Consider the following 19,159-nt stretch of genomic DNA (forward strand, 5'->3'; position numbering starts at 1 on the left):
GTTCAACATTTACAAACACATACATATATATTTTAGAATTCCAAAATGAACTTCATATTAGCTAGAGTAAGCACATTTTTGCAACTCATTATATTGATTTGCAACTCATTAATACGGATTATTTTTTGTAAATTCTGTTTAAATTTCAACTTTCATTTGAAACAATAAGAAAATGCTAACTGTATGATGATGTGAAACCAATCTGGAATGTTTTCTGACATCTAAGATTAAAAATATCCATTTCCCTCAATGCCAGTTGCTTCTCTTGTACTGAATTAATATTTGCATGATTCAAGTTGCTGAGGCTGGGCAGCCCCTCGAACCTAGTGGGGACCTTACAGGAACCCCTGTCACCCAGCCAGTCACAGAGCTCACTCAGTGTGTTATGTCAATGACAGTCTCCAAAAGAGCTGCCTCTGACTAAGTTTACAGAGATGATAGACGAACTTTGTTTCCTGGGTCATTGTTCTTGAAGAGAGTATTTTTGGGAATAAAGTGTATAAAATGAGATTCAACAAAAGATAAAACTTAAGATTCCTTTTAAAACATTCAAATAAAATCTCCTAGCTGCTTAAAAGCAATCTAATCAATGTGGATGAAGTGATTATATCACTGTGTGGGAAGGTCTTCCCTAAAATATCCTTAGTTTTGTATTGATAGTGCTATGTCAAACTGTCAAAATATATCTCCTGGTATTTGCTGTCACATTTAGTAGAACAAAGTGGTTATCTTATATCCAGTTGATGCGTTCTTTGATGATGTGTTCAGTTATTTCAGAGCTTCCATATGTTATACGTTCCTGCAATAAAGTTGATTTCTTTATTATAATCTATACCTGTTTTATTTTTATTGTAATCCACTTTACTTTGAAACACTATCATCATAAGGAATGAAGTGCTTGGGTAATTTCACATTTTCTGTCCATAACAGGGTCTCTTAACCCACGTGGGAGGTCTATAGTTGTGCTTCAGGCAGCTGGTATCTTCCTGTAATTGCATGCAAATTGTGTGTTATGCATGTTCCCAAAGAGAGCTTTCACCTGGTTATCAAAAAGACTGAGAAACACTGTTCTTACAGGCCTTAATTTTATTCTTGATCTTGTTCTGTTTTTTACTCTTAGCAGCATCGTTCTCATCATTGACCCAGTTGCTGGTCTTCCATAATCAGCTCTGTCCACCCCACCACTGTCACCATGGCAATGTTCGCTCCGGGGACATTTGTAGGCTCTGCCCTAGAAATGCTGGCTCTGTCTTGCCTGGGTCTCAGCTTCCATCTCTGTTTACTTTTTTGGCAGATCTTTATTTGCATCCCAGCCTCCCCTCATGTGGATCTAGACATTTATGCTTGGCTACAGGTTAAAAAAAAAAAAAAAGAAAGAAAGAAACTTTGCTATGTCAGCCTTAAGTTTTATATAGTTTGGCTATATTTGCAGTTTAAAAAAATATTCAAGCATATTTTGTATTTATATTTCAAAATTCTTTCAGTCTTTAGGAGAAAAATTTTTTAAAGAACTTTTATTGAGATATAATTGACATACAATAAACTGCAGCTCAATATCAAAAAAAGCAAACAACCCAATCTGAAAATGGGTGGAAAACCTAAATAGACATTTCTCCAAAGAAGACATGCAGATGGCTAACAAACACATGAAAAGATGCTCAATATCACTAATTATTAAAGAAATGCAAGGCAAAGCCACAATGAGGTATCACCTCACATCAGTCAGAATGGCCATCATCAAAAAATCTAGAAACAATAAATGCTGGAGACAGTGTGGAGAAAAGGGAACCCTCCTGCACAGTTGGTGGGAATGTAAATTGGTACAGCCACTATGGAGAACAATATGGAGGTTCCTCAAAAAACTAAAAATAAAACTACTATATGACCCAGCAATCCCACTACTGGGCATATACCCGGAGAAAACCATCATCCAAAAAGAAAGATGTACCACAATGATCATTGCAGCACTATCTACAATAGCCAGGACATGGAAGCAACCTAAATGACCATCAACGGATGAACGGATAAAGAAGATGTGGCACATATATACAATGGAATATTACTCAGCCATAAAAGGGAATGAAACTGAGTTATTTGTAGTGAAGTGGATGGACCTAGAGACTGTCATACAGAGTGAAATAAGCCAGAAAGAGAAAAACAAATATCGTAGGCTAATGCAATATATGGAATCTAAAAAAATGGTACTGATGAACCCAGTGACAGAGCAAGAATAAAGATGCAGATGTAGAGAACGGACTTGAGGACATGGGGTGGGGGGCGAAGGGGAAGCTGGGGTGAAGTGAGAGAGTAGTGTTGACATATACACACTACCAAATGTAAAATAGATAGCTAGTGGGAAGCTGCAGTATGACACAGGGAGATCCGCTCAATGATGGGTGGTGACTTAGAGGGGTGGAATAGGGAGGGTGGGAAGGAGTCACAGGAGGGAGGGGTTGTGGGGATATATGTATGAAAACAGCTGATTCACTTTGTTGTACAGCAGAAACTGGCACAACAGTGTAAAGCAATTATACTCCAATAAAGAGCTAAAAAAAAGAATTAAATAAAAAACTGCATATAAAGTGTAAAATTTGATGTTTTTTTTCTTATTAGTAACGTATATATGGCAATCCCAATCTCCCAATTCATCCCACCCCAACCCCCCAACCCCCCACTTTCCCCGCTTGGTGTCCATGTTTGTTCTCTACATCTGTGTCTCTATTTCTGCCTTGCAAACTGGTTGATCTGTACTGTTTTTCTATATTCTGCATATATGTGTTAATATCCGATATTTGTTTTTCTCTTTCTGACTTACTTCACTCTTTATGACAGACTCTAGGTCCATCCATGTCTCTACAAATGTCCCAATTTCTTTCCTTTTTTATGGCTGAGTAATATTCCATTGTATATATGTACCACATCTTCTTTATCCATTCATGTTGATGGACATTTAGGTTGCTTCCATGACCTGGCATTGTAAATAGTGCTGCAATGAACATTGGGGTGCATGTCTCTTTTTGAATTATGGTATTCTCTGGGTATATGCCCAGTAGTGGGATTGCTGGGTCATATGGTAATTCCATTTTTAGTTTTTTGAGGAACCTCCATACTGTTCTCCATAGTGGCTGTACCAATTTACATTCCCACCAACAGTGCAAGAGGTTTCCCTTTTCTCCACACCCTCTCCAGCATTTATTGTTTTTAGATTTTCTGATGATGGCCATTCTGACTGGTGTGAGGTGATACCTCATTGCAGTTTTGATTTGCATTTCTCTAATAATTAGTGATGAGCAGCTTTACATGTGCCTCTTGGCCATCTCCATGTCTTCTTTGGAGAAATGCCTATTTAGGTCTTCTGCCCATTTTTGGATTGGGTTGTTTGTTTTCTTGATATTAAGCTACATGAACTATTTATATATTTTGGAGATTAATCCTTTGTCTGTTGATTCATTTGCAAATATTTTCTGCCATTCTGACGATTGTCTTTTCATCTTGTTTATAGTTTCCTTTGCTGTGCAAAAGCTTTTAAGTTTCATTAGGTCCCACTTATTTATTTTTGTTTTTATTTTCATTACTCTAAGAGGTGGGTCAAAAAAGATCTTGCTGTGATTTATGTCAAAGAGTGTTCTTCCTATGTTTTCCTCTAGGAGTTTTATAGTATCTGGTCTTACATTTATGTCTTTAATACATTTTGAGTTTATTTTTGTGTATGGTGTTAAGGAGTGTTCTAATTTCATTCTTTTACATGTAGCTGTCCTGTTTTCCCAGCACCACTTACTGAAGAGGCTGTCTTTTCTCCATTGTATATCCTTGGCTCCTTTGTCATAGATTAGTTGACCATAGTTTACCTCTGGGCTTTCTATCTTGTTCCATTGAAAAAGAAAATTTTAAAGAAGAAATCTGAAAATGAAGCAGAGAGACAGAAATCTTCAGGTTAGGGGAAAAAAATCTGCGTTTGTGCTCCCTGTAGAATATGAGCAAACGCCAGTTAGTTGCTCATTCTACATTTTTCCCACATGAATAAAACTGACCCTTTCTTCTGTTGATCAAGGGAGGGAGTTGTGAGAGAGATGAAATTTCTGTTTTATTATCTTTCCCAAAACTAAAACATCCTAGAGATGATAAGAACTGTTAACTACATTTCTTCCTGTGGTTGTAGCTTTGTTTTCAGAGCATTGGGATGTTTCCTTCAATCATTTTCCTTAAATATGTTGCATATTTAAAAACTCAGGCTGCAAATTTTCAAAAATGTTATCCCCACTGAGTTCCTCTCTGGCTAACCACCCCATCCTTCTCATGTTCAAGACTCAAATTGTTTTTCAGTAAGATTGGACAAATTGAAGTGATTTCAGTTTGCTAAATTGCTGTTGTTGATTGGTTCATTATTTCAGCATAACTTCTCATTCCTATGGAAACAACAGGCTCTTGCTAGAATCTTTGTTCAATTTCTCAGCTACCCTGCCAAAAAAACTGCTGTGTTTTTCTGGATAACCAATCAGTGGGATTTCATTGTTATATCCTAGCAGGGGAAATTAGTTGATCTCTTCTGCCCCTTTGGTTTTACCAGTTAGCATAATATGTGCAAGGATCAAGTAAATTAATTTCTCCAGTTTAAACAAAAATTTTCAAAGCTAACTTGTTGAAAGACAAAAGAAGGTATTTTAAAACGTCATGATCAAATCCATCAAAATATACATAGTGTTGTGTCAGACATTATTCAGAATAGATTAATAGCAGTTTTCTATAACTTTATAAACTTAAAACCTTCCTGTGAGATAGACATCTATATTTTAACATAAGGCATTTGCTTTGGTTTTTCTTCTACTATTTTGAGCTATCTCTACTTTTGAAAATGTTGATCCTTTTCTGTGTTCAGAGTATTTTAAAATCTAAATATTCCTTCCATCCAGTAATGTGTGAAAAGAAATTCCATCTATTTCCATGTTGACTTGATTCTATTATAGTTTTAAATTTAATAGGAACTACCATTATATAACTTAAAAACTGTAATACCTGTGCTGAAGTTTTATGTAATACTTACAGAATTTAAAAAGTAATGAACTAGAGATATGATACCAAAAAATTTCTTTGGTAATGTTTTTAATGAAAGATAAATTATTTTAATGCCTACCATTTTATTCATGACCAAAGGATAATATACAAGAATATCTGTTTTGTAAGTTTTTCTACTGGCCAGAAAGGACTGGCAACCAGTGTCACTCAACTGGTTTCCTTAAGCTGACTTTATGATTTATTATCAATGCAGAAAAGCAGGAGAGTTAATAGAATTTTCACATTTTACCATAATTTCTTTAATTTTTTTACAGTATAATGCCATTTTAATAAGGTTCAAGAACAAGAAATACAAAACAACATATCCTTTAGGAATACATACATATATGGTGAAACCAATCTTTTAAGCAAGGGAAAGATACACAAAATTCAGGTTAGCAATGAGCTCTCAGAAAAGAAGATGATGGCAAGAAATATATGGGGAAACACAAAGATATTGACAGTGTTCTGTACTGAAATAAGACAGTGGATTCAAGACTGTGTGTTTTGCTACTGAGCTTAGTATATCAGTTCTACTTTATATATTGTTTGTATTTATCAAATATTATATACAATTATTTTAATTAATGAAAGTAGGTTGAAAAACAGGGTATTTTAATTATGTCTCATCATATTTTTGGTCCCCTTCTCTACTTAGTGTATCAAATCTTGTTTGGGGCAAAAAAAACAAAATTAAAACTAAAAGCTCTGTTCAAATTATAATGCTATAATTTTTAATTGATTTGACCAATGGAGCAAATGTGATGTTATTCTTTTTTCTCTTTGTTAGGTATAACTGAGAAAAAATTATATATTTTTAAGGTGTTACAGCTTGTGTTTTATATACATACACATTGTGAAGTAATCACCACAAACTAATTAACATACATATCATTACACCTGCATTGTAAACACTGGCTATTTAGATATTTGGCTTTAGGGTAGTTTCAGAAATGTCATGAGCATTGCTTCTAATGGAATCTAGTGTCCCAAATCTTTCCTAGTTTTTATCATATTTCAAAACATACTCATGGAACTAGAACCAGAAGAAACTTTAAAGTTATCTCTACTTTTTAAAGATTTTACAAAATGAGAAATTAAAACTCTGCAAGCACATGGTTCAAGTTCTACTGTTAAGACTAAAGTATCTTAACAGTAGCAGAGACACTCACTAGATTAGTTTATTCTGTAGTAAACTGTTTCCTTTTGCGATAGATGTTTCATTTTATTTATGTGGGTATATCCCAACTTCTAACAAGTAAAGTAACATTGTATTTAGGATACCACTAAAGAATTGAAAATGTCTACTTCTATGATAATGATTATAAAACCACAATAATTATTTTATCTATTGAACCCATACTGTATGCTTGGTACTATCTTAAGTTCTTTCCATATATTCACTTACAGCTACTCTATGAAGCAGGTACTATTAATATACCTATTTTACAGTTGAAAAAACTGAGCAAATAACTTGCACTAGGACATATGCATACTGAGGTTAATCTAGGATTCAAACACAGGTAGTCTGACACGAGAGTGTACTCTCAGCCACTGTGATAATAAAGGGAATTTTTTTTCCAGATCATAGAACATATTTTACTTAACAGTTAGCTAGAACAAATAAATATGAAGCATATGGTACGTAGGTCTACGTCTGTACTCTTGTCTTGGGCCCATAAATGTTAGGGGCAGGACTCTTTCTCCTCACCCAACAGTTCTCCTGCAAATCTTCTCCTGTGCCAAAGTCCCACGCCATCTCAGCTGTGACGACTAAACAAAGGCTGGAATTTCAATGTGTATGAAGTGAATTCTTAAGTCTGTTAAGAGCTTCTGTGTAATCTTAAGTAATTAAAATGACCAATGTTTTAGACTCATCTCTGGAGATTTTTCTTGGTCTCTGACTGAGCCTGGGCAGCAGTATTTTAAAAAATTCTTTTGGGGAGTTTAATGTACAGCCAGGATTATGGACCCCTGGGGTAGAAAAACACTTCCTGTTTTAATACTGATCTCATTTTAGTGCATTTGCTCTCTAGTTTCCCTGTTTTGCATTCCCTAGCCTTGAAGTTCAAAGTTCAATCTAAAAGCACACATGAGTAGTTATGGAGACTATGGAAGAAAATATGATAAATCCTAATGAAGATAATATTTAAAGGTTCATTTATGCAATGATATTCTACTAACAATGTATTGCTATATTAAAATACAAATATAAGTACATAATAATGTGTGTAAAATAAAAGTCCCCATTATCCTGAAAATCAGGTAGTTAGACTGAAATGAACAACTGATTCTATCTTGGGCCTGAAATTTTCTTTTCTGAAATGCTTTTTGAAGTAAAGTCATTGAGATATAGCCTAATCGATTCTACACAACTGAATTTCATCTATACTCCAGTTGACTTATTTTAATTCTAACTCTTGTAGGTAGCATGGAATCAACGATCCTAAATAAATTGACGTTTCCTTGCCTTTTTACTGGTTGTTATGTTGGAACTCTAAAATTAGGATCCGGAAAATATTTTAGTCTGAACTCACTATTTTTAGTGCCACTTGATAAGTGTCTATGACATAATCGAGTATAACTAATGATGATATAAGGAAAATACATGTTTAAACTCAGCGAATGAGAGTAAGGAAATTTTAGATGGACAAATTTCGTAAAATGATGAGTAAAATTTGTCCCTTTTTAAACCTTTTTGAAGATAATTTTTGTCAATTGTTTATAGTTCAATAATTTTGATTCTGTAACGAATTAATATATTTACCTATTAGTGATCCAAATAGAAAATGGATACTCTGCAACTTTTAAATGTTTTTTATCAGAAAAAATAATAATAATTCCAAGTGTTAAGATAAATGAGTCTATGAATAGTTCTATGTCTGTAGTGTTGTGATAACGTGGAGCCCAAAACCTCTTGCCAAGCTTTGCTGCTTGCTATTGTAAGGTAGAAGCAAGTGAAATTATTTTTTTTTCTTTAAATATTTTCTAGCGACAACCCTTTTAAAAATAGAATCACTTTCCTTCTTATAGCAAACATTCACTTCAAGTAGCCAAAAAATAAAAACATCTAAAGATGTTTCAAACTTTGTAAAAAGAAACAGCTTTTTGTCTAAGAAACTTATTATCTTAGTCATCATAGGAAAAAATCCCAAAGATTTTTCAATCAGTGAAAAAAAGAATCTTGATATCTTGATATTTTGGTCTTTGGGAGGGGCCAGTGTTTAATGATTCTTGTTAATTCATAAATTGGCACAGAAGTTGTAGCTATCTTTAAATATTAGTACTTATGAGCTTTTGGTATTTCATAGGTGCCTGAAACACATATACATCATTTATAAAGTAATTTTTCCATATTTAAAATTTTCACAGAGACCAAGAATATTTTACTATGCTGCTTTATAAAAAAAAAAAAAAAAAAAAAGGCCCTTTTGGTCCTACTCTCGAGAAATGGCATGGAATCCACCAATTCTGACGTTGTGGCTTTTTGTTCCCTACAAAAATACAAAAGTGATTAAACAAAAGACAATTGATCTATCCATCGAAAAGAAAGAGCTGTTAAAATTCCTTATCACAAGGAGACAGTTCTATATTAAGGAGACAGAGGAAAAATGGCAGTTAAGTGCAATGTGTCATCCCTGAAAAAAAATAGGTCCTCTTTATTCTGTTATATTTGGAATACACTCTATATTGACAAAATCAAGTTAATATTAATATATCAAAATGAAGACTACCTTTTGTTTTCATTTTATCTTAATGCCTTTGTCTCATTGGCATAATTTTTGTTCCTCCAGGTTTGCTAAATTTCCAAATACCCCCAATTTAATAGTTGTAATTTCTATATAAACTAGCCCATGACACTTTTATTTCTTATGTATAATATGGTCAAGTAATTTTAATGATGTGTTAGTGTGTTGAAGGCAATTTAGAATATGATTACAGTCCAAAGTATTGAAACCTGTCTTTTTGACAATTTCCATGATATTGGATAAAACTCAGTTTCTTTCTATATTCCTAACATATGTCAAATATAGGAAAAGATAGTAGGAAAAATATTGAGAGCTATCAGTACTGTATTTTCTAAAAGGTAAATCCTTTGAGTCTACCATTTTTATGGACTATGATGATGAATGAATATCTTTCCATCAAAATGCCCTTGTATATTGAGAGTAAAAATCTTTCTTATAATTTTTTCAAGTGATTTTGATTGATTTATGTCTATATGGCTGTATTTACTTTATTATAGGAAGTGTTCCAAGCTGACAGTTAATGAATCCAGTGAAAATACTGATGAGATTCTTTATTTGGAACTTTTAAATATACTTTTTGGTAAATTGACAGAGTTCTTCATTTTCCATTCTGATGTCATTGCATAGAAATTATGACATTAATTGTGACCTGTAGTTGCAAAATGAATTATTTGATTTATTTCCAAGAGAGTTTACTTAATATGGTGAACCTTCTTTGTCTGAAAAATAATTTTAAGCACTCATTAGATAATATGTTTTGACACCATGTGTTAAATTTAAATAATTTCTTACGAGTATTTTCTTTGCATATGTTAAATCTTCTGATAAACCAATATTTATCACTAATCCAGAAAGCTTAATATTTATCATGAAGTATAATGCCAACTTTATTAATTTAAACATTTATGTAAATTTTGAGCAAAGTGAATCAAATAAATTGCACTTTCTAATGATTGACATATTAGTAGGGCCCTTGATAATATTTTAAAAATGTATTTTAAAAAATTACATCAACCGGTTTGCAAGGCAGAAATAGAGACACAGATGTAGAGAACAAACATATGGACACCAAGTGGGGAAAGCAGAGAGGGTGGGGGGGAATGAATTGGGAGATTGGGATTGCCATATATACATTACTAATAAGAAAAAAAATACCAAATTGTACACTCTAAAGATATGCAGTTTTTTGTATATTAACTGTATTTCAATAAAAGTTCTTAAAAATAAATTAAAAAAATGTATTTAAAAATTTTTTTAAAAATGCATTTAGGGTATTAGATTGGCCCTCCTAAATAATGAAGCTTTTATTTATTGGTGGAAAGTAAATGAAATCTTCCAGGGATATGGAACCTTCATCAAAATTCTCTCTGAGAGCATTGAGGTGAAATTAAAACTCACAGGAAAAAACTAGCTTCAATTTGGGGCAACTTTGAAAAATTTGCTACTAATCGCTATTTGTGTGATTTGGAAACCTGACCCCACCTGACCTAAATTCCAGCAAGTAAATATGAGATATCTAGTTTGGAATTTACCCAACTGAGAAAACTGTTAATTGTTAGAATGCATGGAATATTTATTCTAATCTTTCCAAAGGATAAAATTTATGATTTTATACAATTGTTTGAAGACATATTTTACTTTTAACTAAAATAAATTATCTTCATATTTATGTTTTTATTTGTTTTTTAATTTTTATTCAAAAAAATTTTTTAAGCTCTTTATTGGAATATAATTGCTTTACACTGTTGTGCCAGTTTTTGCTGTACACCAAAGTGAGTCAGCTATATTTATACATACATCCCCCTTCCTTCCGTGACTCCCTTCCACCCTCCGTATCCCAGCCCTCTAAGTCATCACCCATCATAGAGTTGATCTCCCTGTGTTATGCAGCAGCTTCCCACTAGCTATCTATTTTATATTTGGTAGTGTAATCCATATTTCAGTTTGATTTCTTAAAATTTTTGAGATTCTCGTCTTTAATATAAGACAAATCAATCAAAAAGGTAAGCATAATAATTCTTGTTCTTGATAGTAATATCTTTTTTCCATGTGGCAGAGTGAGATTTAAAGGTACAGTGCTATAAAGAGTGGGAACTTTCATTTTATAAAATTGTTCTTAGAGACATATATAATTTTTCTAGTGATGCTATATATAAGGAAATCTGCTGTCATAGACCATCAGAATTACATTGTGAGAAAATGTTGGTGGGTGTGTCTCTAGAATGTGTTTTACATAGAATTTGAACTTGACTATACCGATGTGAGGGAATATGTAACTTTTTAAAAATAGCTGTAGTTATTCTTTTTTTTTTTAAGAACTTTTATTGAGATACAGTTAACAGACAATAAACAGCATATATTTAGAATGTACAATTTGGTGTCCCAATCTCCCAACTCATTGCCCCCCAACCCTCCCCACCTTCCCCACTTGGTGTCCATGTGTTTGTTCTCTACACCTGTGTCTCTATTTCTGCCTTGCATTTCCTCTTTCATAGTTGTTAGCATTTGCCTAATGTATTGAGGTGCTCCTATATTGGGTGCATATATATTTATAATTATCTCCTCTTCTTGGATTGATCCCTTGATCTTTATGTAATCTCCTTTCTTGTCTCTTGTAACATTTTTTATTTTAAAGTCTATTTGATCTGATATGAGTATTGCTACTCCAGCTTTCTTTTGATTTTCATTTGCATGGAATATCTTTTTCCATCCCCTCCCTTTCAGTCTGTATGTGTCCCTAGGTCTGAAGTGGGTCTCTTGGAGACAGCATATATATGGGTCTTGTTTTTGTATCCATTCAGCTAGTCTGTGTCTTCTGGTCGGTGCATTTAGTCCATTTACATTCAAGGTAATTGTCGATATGTATGTTCCTATTACCATTTTCTTAATTGTTTTGTTTGTGTTTTTGTAGGTCCTTTTCTTCTCTTATGTTTCCCACTTAAAGTTCCTTTAGCATTTGTTGTAGGGCTGGTTTGGTGGTGCTGAATTCTCTTAGCTGTTTCTTGTCTGTAAAGCTTTTGATTTCTCCATCGAATCTGAATGAGATCCTTGCTGGGTAGAGTATTCTTGGTTGTAGGATCTTCCCTTTCATCACTTTAAATATGTCATGCCGCTCCCTTCTGGCTTGCAGAGTTTCTGCTGAGAAATCAGCTGTTAACCTGATGGGAGTTCCCTTGTATGTTATTTGTTGTTTTTCCCTTGTTGCTTTTAATAACATTTCTCTGTCTTTAATTTTTGTCAGCCTGACTAATATATGTCTTGGCATGTTTCTCCTTGGATATATCCTGCCTGGGACTCTCTGTGCTTCCTGGACTTGGCTAGCTATTTCCTTTCCCATGTTAGGGAAGTTTTCAACTATAATCTCTTCCAGTATTTCCTCAGGTCCTTTCTCTCTCTCTTATCCTTCTGGGACCCCTATAATGCGAATGTTGGTGCATTTAACATTGTCCCAGAGGTATCTTAGGCTGTCTTCAGTTCTTTTCATTGTTTTTTCTTTATTCTTTTCCTCATCAGTGATTTTCACCATTCTGTCTTCCAGGTCACTTATTCACCCTTCTGTCTCAGTTAATTTGCTATTGGTTCACTATTGGTTCATTTCAGTTATTCTTGTTACATGCCTATTCTGCTCATTAGAACTCATTCACCTGTATAATCTGTTTAGTGATGGATCATAGTTTTTCTAAAGTTGGCCACATTAATGGTTGGCTCTTGCAGCTTGTCTGCATCTTTTTTATTTTTCTGCTCATCATTTTTGTTTATCGTAATGTTGTTTTCATATTTTTACTCTGTGCTGTTTCTTTTTTCTCAAATCCATTTAGTTTCTCAGGGACAAAAGCCATATCTTTTCTTTTCTCTTTATTCCTTTATTGTCTAGAATAGTGAATACTCAATACATGAATGTAAAAAAAATATCATGTTATGACTTTACTTGAGATGTATCTATAGAAAATAGATACAAGTCCAAGGTCAGTGAAGAAACTCATTTGTTTATATAAATATCCATTTTTTTATTATTTGGAAACAAAATGCTTGATTGAAATAAAGTGATTTTGAGTCTACTGTAGGTAGAAGAGTGTTATGGCAAAGTAGCTTCCACATATTTTACGTCAAATTGAACAGATAAGTGTACAGTCTTTCTGTGCATGCATGTAATCTAAGGTTTATAATGAACTGTCTCCACATCAGCTTTCCTTGATGTGAAGTCAAATAAATTAGATTCAAAATAATGTGGGAAAAGAATAATACTAAGTATTAATCAGACTGTGGTCACACCAGATGGGAGGAGGATATTAATATCACCTGAATAAATCTGTATCCAAAAACTTAATAGATACACAGGAAATTTAGAAATCATTTGACATCTTTGTACAAAAAAAGAAACTAAGTTATATGCTTGCTCAGTATCATATAACTAATTTGTGTTAGATCTGTGACTGATAATGTAGATGTCCTGTCTGGTCATCTAGTCACCATTTCCCCAATAAATAATTTTTGATGTAGCTATGCTTTTAAATTTGTTTAGAACAAATACATGTTACAGCACATTACAAAAAGAAATGCTCCTCTGTGTATGCGTGTGTGTGTGTATGTGTGTATATAGTGATATTACTGTATTGTCATTAAAAGAGTTTAAGTTCTTTTACTAACTTGGTCATATATTCTATTTTTCCATTCTTTTTTTTTTAATTAATATTTACTTAATATTCGATATAACCAAAAGCCAAAATGACATCCATTTTACAAAATGGATGGTCACGATTAGGAGTATAGTCCCATCTAGTTCACCTCACAGACGAATTCATCTGGCCATAAAGTGAAGTAACCAATAATATTGGAGTCATTGGCGCCCTATTGTTACCAGGTAATTTCACCAGGTTTAGAAATGCCAGTTAAGGAGCGCTCTCCTGGATTTAAACTCTTGCCTTTCAGATAGTTCTGTAGCTGTGACTCTTTAAGATGCAGCTCAAGTGGAAGCAAAGTAAGGGGGATGGGAAAAAGTTACCAAGGCTTTGCTGCTTAACATGAGTACATACATTAAAGTTTTGAAAAGGACAAGTTATTCAAATGTGTAGCATCTATCAGAATTAGAGGAAAATATGCATAATGAAAGGCAGAATTTGTTCCTAATTGTACAAATTATATAGAAGGCTGGCATACAATTTTGCATAATTTAAAAAGTTGATGAGAAAAATACCCATTAAGGTGCCTCATCAATTCACCTAATGGTGTGGGTTTATTACCTAAGGAGTATTCTTGAGTGTTTTAATAAGTTTAATTTCCCATCATCCAAATGACTATTTTTTTAGTGTTTTATGCATACGGTAGTATTAAAACCACACTGAAGTTTACCCAATGCTTCTTTCCATTCTTGACTTCTCGGTATTTTATATCCTCAGACGCTCAAGCTATAATTAAAGTGAAGTTAGAGGTTTCTTAGAAGAGAGGACTCTTCAGCTCACCATTGTTTTCTGTCCTTATTTAATGTCCTATTACTTACCTGTTATGAGGTCGAAAGGAGGAATTAAATGGTTCTGTGACTTTTCAAGCTGTGAGAGCAAGAGTGTTGCTTCTTTTTATTTGTTTGTTACAGTTTTGACCATCCCATTTAAAGAGGATAGCTGGATTATAGTCTATGTCATTTATATTTCAAATAACTGTCTTATGTAGATGAAACACATGAAAAACATAGTACACAGATAATCAGGAGCTGAAGCTATAGTGTTGCACATGCTATAGGTTGGGAAATCAAATTTTGTCACCAAGGTATCCGTTTCAGTTTTCATTAGATGAAAATAACTGGAAGAAAAACTCAAGTATCTTAAAAAATTATGCCCTACAGAGAATCAAACTGAAATATATCAAAGAAAGTAGACCAATAAAAGGAGCCTTTCAACCCAGTTCTACAATAATAAGTAGAAATTAATTACGCTAAATTAAACTCAACTTTCAAATGTCCTGTATCACTGACAATACAAAATAAGATTATTTTAGTATTTTCCAACTTGTTTAAAATCTAGAATTTGACCCTCATAAGTACATTCTATTAATGACTCTCCCTTACTTTCATTTTAAACGCATATTAAATAAGTTGGATATAATAGATTTATCGACCAGATAAATGAATAAGTACAACTCTTTTTCTTAAATGACACTACCCAAAAGTAATTTAAACAAGTGTTAAATTTCAGTGTGAAATCAATAGCCTCATCATCATCTGTGTTTGAGGGTGGGACGGACCTTAGGAAGATAAGGTAGTATATAACTCTTTCAATTTTGTGGATAAGAAATTATGTTTATAAGAGTAAAAATGCCTTTTATCCTACTCAATAACTAAATATTAGGAAAATTGGATTCCTAATCATTTGTTTATTATTTTAATATTATCTATACTTCATAATTCTGCATCTTTAAAACAGAAATTGGTATTCTACAAATTAAAAGGATGAAACATTTTTGTTTTTCTTTTAATCATCTATTATTTTGGAAATTTTTACTAAATGTTTTTTTAATTAATTAATTTATTTGTTTATTGGCTGTGTACTAAATATTTTAATCTCATAATTTAAAAATATGTTTGATAATATCTCTCTACATCCTTGACTCTTTAAATGTGCATGCTACTAATACCATTGATATTCACAGATAAAAAATTTCTTCAATTTCATGTATTTTTGAAAAACTTTTCAAAGAAACTCTGCAACTACAACTAGGTGGAACTCAAATATTCAACAAATTGGAGACAGAACCATTATTTGTTTAGTTTGGTTTTCTATCTTTTCCCTCCATCAGCAAAATCACCTGTTATTTAAAAATTTCTCACCATTCTATGTGAGAAATGATAAATTTCTTTTATTTGAAGAACCATACTGAAAAGCCTTTCATTAAATTTCAGGTAACTACAATTAGGTCATTACATATAAAACTAAGGAAATAAAAGATAGCAATGTTTATTTGTTAATTCTGTAGTTCTGTTTTCAATTCTTACTTCAGGATGGGCAAGGCCACTCCACTAAGAAACAGAAATTAAAATATAGGTTGTTGTTAAGCCAGAAACTGTGAAGGTTTCCTAGATTTATCCCTCCCTACTTAGAAGATAAGAAGCTAGTTGGCTATAGTTATATACATGGTCTGTGGGCCAGAGAAAAAGAAGACAGTTCATTACTCAATTACTCATAGTAAAAGCATCATCCAGGGTATTACCTTATAGTGTTTCCCTAAGTCCCAGTGCAGACAGGGTTATTTTGTGAGAACCAGATGGTACCTGTACATGAAGTAAAGTACATTATAGATGGAGAACTTAGAAGTTAAAAATAAAAAACAAAGCAAAACACAACTCTGGTGACCTGCCCATCCTCCTCCCTAGAGAGACAGAACCTTATCTTTCCTCTGGAATATAAGCAAATCTACTCCTGGTAGGGGAAGAAGAGGTCTTTATCTTTACTAACCATCTCTGGGAGGGAAGTGTCTTTAAGATTTATTATCCTGAAATGTTTGTTTCCTTATGCAAACATCCCTAAGTTGGAAGCAAATGATTTTGCTTAGAGGACCAGAACTGCAGAAATATAAGACATTCTTGGAAAATTGCCTTTATCTCCCAACAGTTGGTCTTTGGATCTTCTAAGTTTTCCGCATGAGTGTGTGCTCCTCCTAGGTGATGCCTTTGCTTTGGTTGGCATCTGCATGAGAGGGTCCTGAAGCCTGACCTGCAGATTAAATACAGCTCTGTGCTTGCTTCCCTTTCCAATTGTATGGGCCTGGAGACTCTTCAGAACAAATATTTTTTTCTCTCTTTCCAGGGTCACTCATTTTGTGTTTGCCTTTTTTGCTAGAACTCCACTGTTAGGTAAAGATGTCTCCCTTTCTAGGTCAGCTGAAATTTCTCTCTTTTTTACATTAACAAGTGAACATTCTTTGCAACCTAAGTAAATGCATTTTTTGTTTGTTCATTCATTTCTTTTATTAGCAATAACACAGTACCAGAAATCATATAACCACTAGATATACTATAAAAAGATAAATACATTACAGCTCCTGATCTAAAGAGGTTGTAGTCTAGTAGAGAAAGTCAAATTTGCAAATAAATTGCAATGTGTTACAAGTATATGCCTAAAATCTATAGTGGTTGAGTCAAGTGAGGTGGTTTCAAGTCTACCATATGGGTCAGGAAGTCTTTGAAAAGGAAATTAACCTCAAAAGATGAAAGGTGTTGGCCACTTTTAAGGGAGCTGGGCATTATGAAGAAAAGGGCATTTCAGATGAAACAGCAATGTGGTCTCTTGAGGCAAAAATAAATGTGACACTTGGAGAAGCACGAATAAGTAGGCATGCAGGAAAGCAGGCTCTGAAGAGAAGTTGGAGAAGAAATTGTGCTAAAGACATAGATATACATCACACTATTAGGGCCATACTAAGGCATTTCTGTTTCCTTATGTACAGTGCTATGTTAGTTTCAGGTATAGAGCTAGTGATTCAGTTATACACATATATAAACATATATATATATATTCTTTTTTTACATTCTCTTCCTTTATAGGTTATTACAAGATATTGAGTAGTTCCCTATTATAAGCAGTAGGTCCTTTTTGGGTATCTATTTTATATATTTTAATAGTAGTGTATATATTTTAATAGTAGTGTATATATTTTAATCCCAAACTCCTAACTGGACAGTAGCTTTAAAACTTACTTTCTCAATAAGAAAATTATTTTTTCAATGGAAATTGTCTAAGTTAAAATTTAAAGCTACTGCTGTAGGTAATAATATGCTTAAAGTGGTGATGGAGAGGAACACTTCATAATAGCTGCATTTCAAAAAGATTAGTTTAAGAGTAGAGAATTGACTGAATGTGTATAACTATGGAGAGAGCGATAATTGGAATATTTCAGGTAAGAAATGAAGAGAGCCTGAATTAAGGCAATATTTGAGGGGATAGAAAATATGATATAAAATATTAAGTATGACTAATTGGATATGGTGAAACAGGTTTTAGCATTGATGGGACTACATAAGTGTCTATGCTATTCACTGAGACAAGTTTGGCTTTGGATTTGTTTACTTAGAATGACTGTGGTCCATTGTAAGATGGATATAATAATAAAACCTGTCTCTTAGAATTGTGGTGACAGTTAACTAACACAGAGTAATACTACATGACTGACAGCTATTACTTTTATGATAATGATGTTATCACACTCAAGTAGAAATCTGAAGTTGGTAAATGAATAACTATATGGGAGACAGGTAAGAGAGATTGTCTTGCAGTAAATAATTGAGAACAATCTGCATATGGTAGACACAGTCTCTTCTGTTTCTTTACAATGGGATATCATTGCTTCTTTTTTGAATTCTCAGAACAATTACTTGTCTAAGTCACTTCCTTAAATTATCTTTGAATGAAACTCTTTGCTGGCAATAGTTGCAGCTAACTCATTTGTACTCTGTGACTTGAGTAAATTGCATATTTAAAAATAGTATTGAAAATATTTGGGCATAGTCTGTGGAGGGGTGGACAGTATTTACTAATGGGTAAGGACATGGTGTGGTGCAAAGTGTTCCTAGCCAGCATAAATATGCCTTCTATCCCAGTTTAGTCACTAACTGCCAAATAATGGCTATGGAATGATGTTCATTGCTTTCTTTACATTTTTGGGATTTTAAGTTCTCTTATGTGCAGAATTAGTTGGATAAAGCATATCATTTCTAAGGTTTTGTTCCAGCTCAATCTAAAAAATCATAGTAGGAGGAAGGAAGTTTTATAAGTTGAAGCATGCAAGGGTAATGGTTTAGGGTGAGTGGAATGATGGATGGGATGTCAGAATAGTAGAAGGGAATGAGCTGATTGCAACATGCTCATGCTAGGACATGGTGAGCACTTTGGCAGCAGTGACCTAAGATCAGACACTGAAGTTGAAACTGATACAAGGGAAATTAAATTTACAAGGTGGAGAATGTTTCCAAAATTTAGGACAGGCATTAGGTTTTCTTTCATTTTGGAGGACAATTAAGACCTGGCAGATGGGCCTGTAGAATTTTCTGGTATTTTCTCAAGACATAAGAAAACAGAGGCTTTGAAACACTTTGCTTCTGATAAATGATTTTTTTTCTTTTATTTGAGAATTTGCAAGGTTGTAGCAGGTAAGATTATACTCTTCACTGTCTCTAATGCTGTAATTTGAAAAATAAGGAAAGGACTAGATAAAGGCGTGAGGTGATTTACTGAAAATGGCAGGAAAAAACGTCAACTATATGTTTTTGGAAAACAAAACCAAAACACTTTGGTAAAGAACCTTTCATTTGTACTTTCGCACTTTTCAGTGGCAGATGCAGATTGAAATGAAATACTCAGCTCTCTCTTGAA

Source organism: Hippopotamus amphibius, chromosome 5 (genome assembly GCF_030028045.1).
Source record: "Hippopotamus amphibius kiboko isolate mHipAmp2 chromosome 5, mHipAmp2.hap2, whole genome shotgun sequence".
Lineage (NCBI taxonomy): Eukaryota > Metazoa > Chordata > Mammalia > Artiodactyla > Hippopotamidae > Hippopotamus > Hippopotamus amphibius.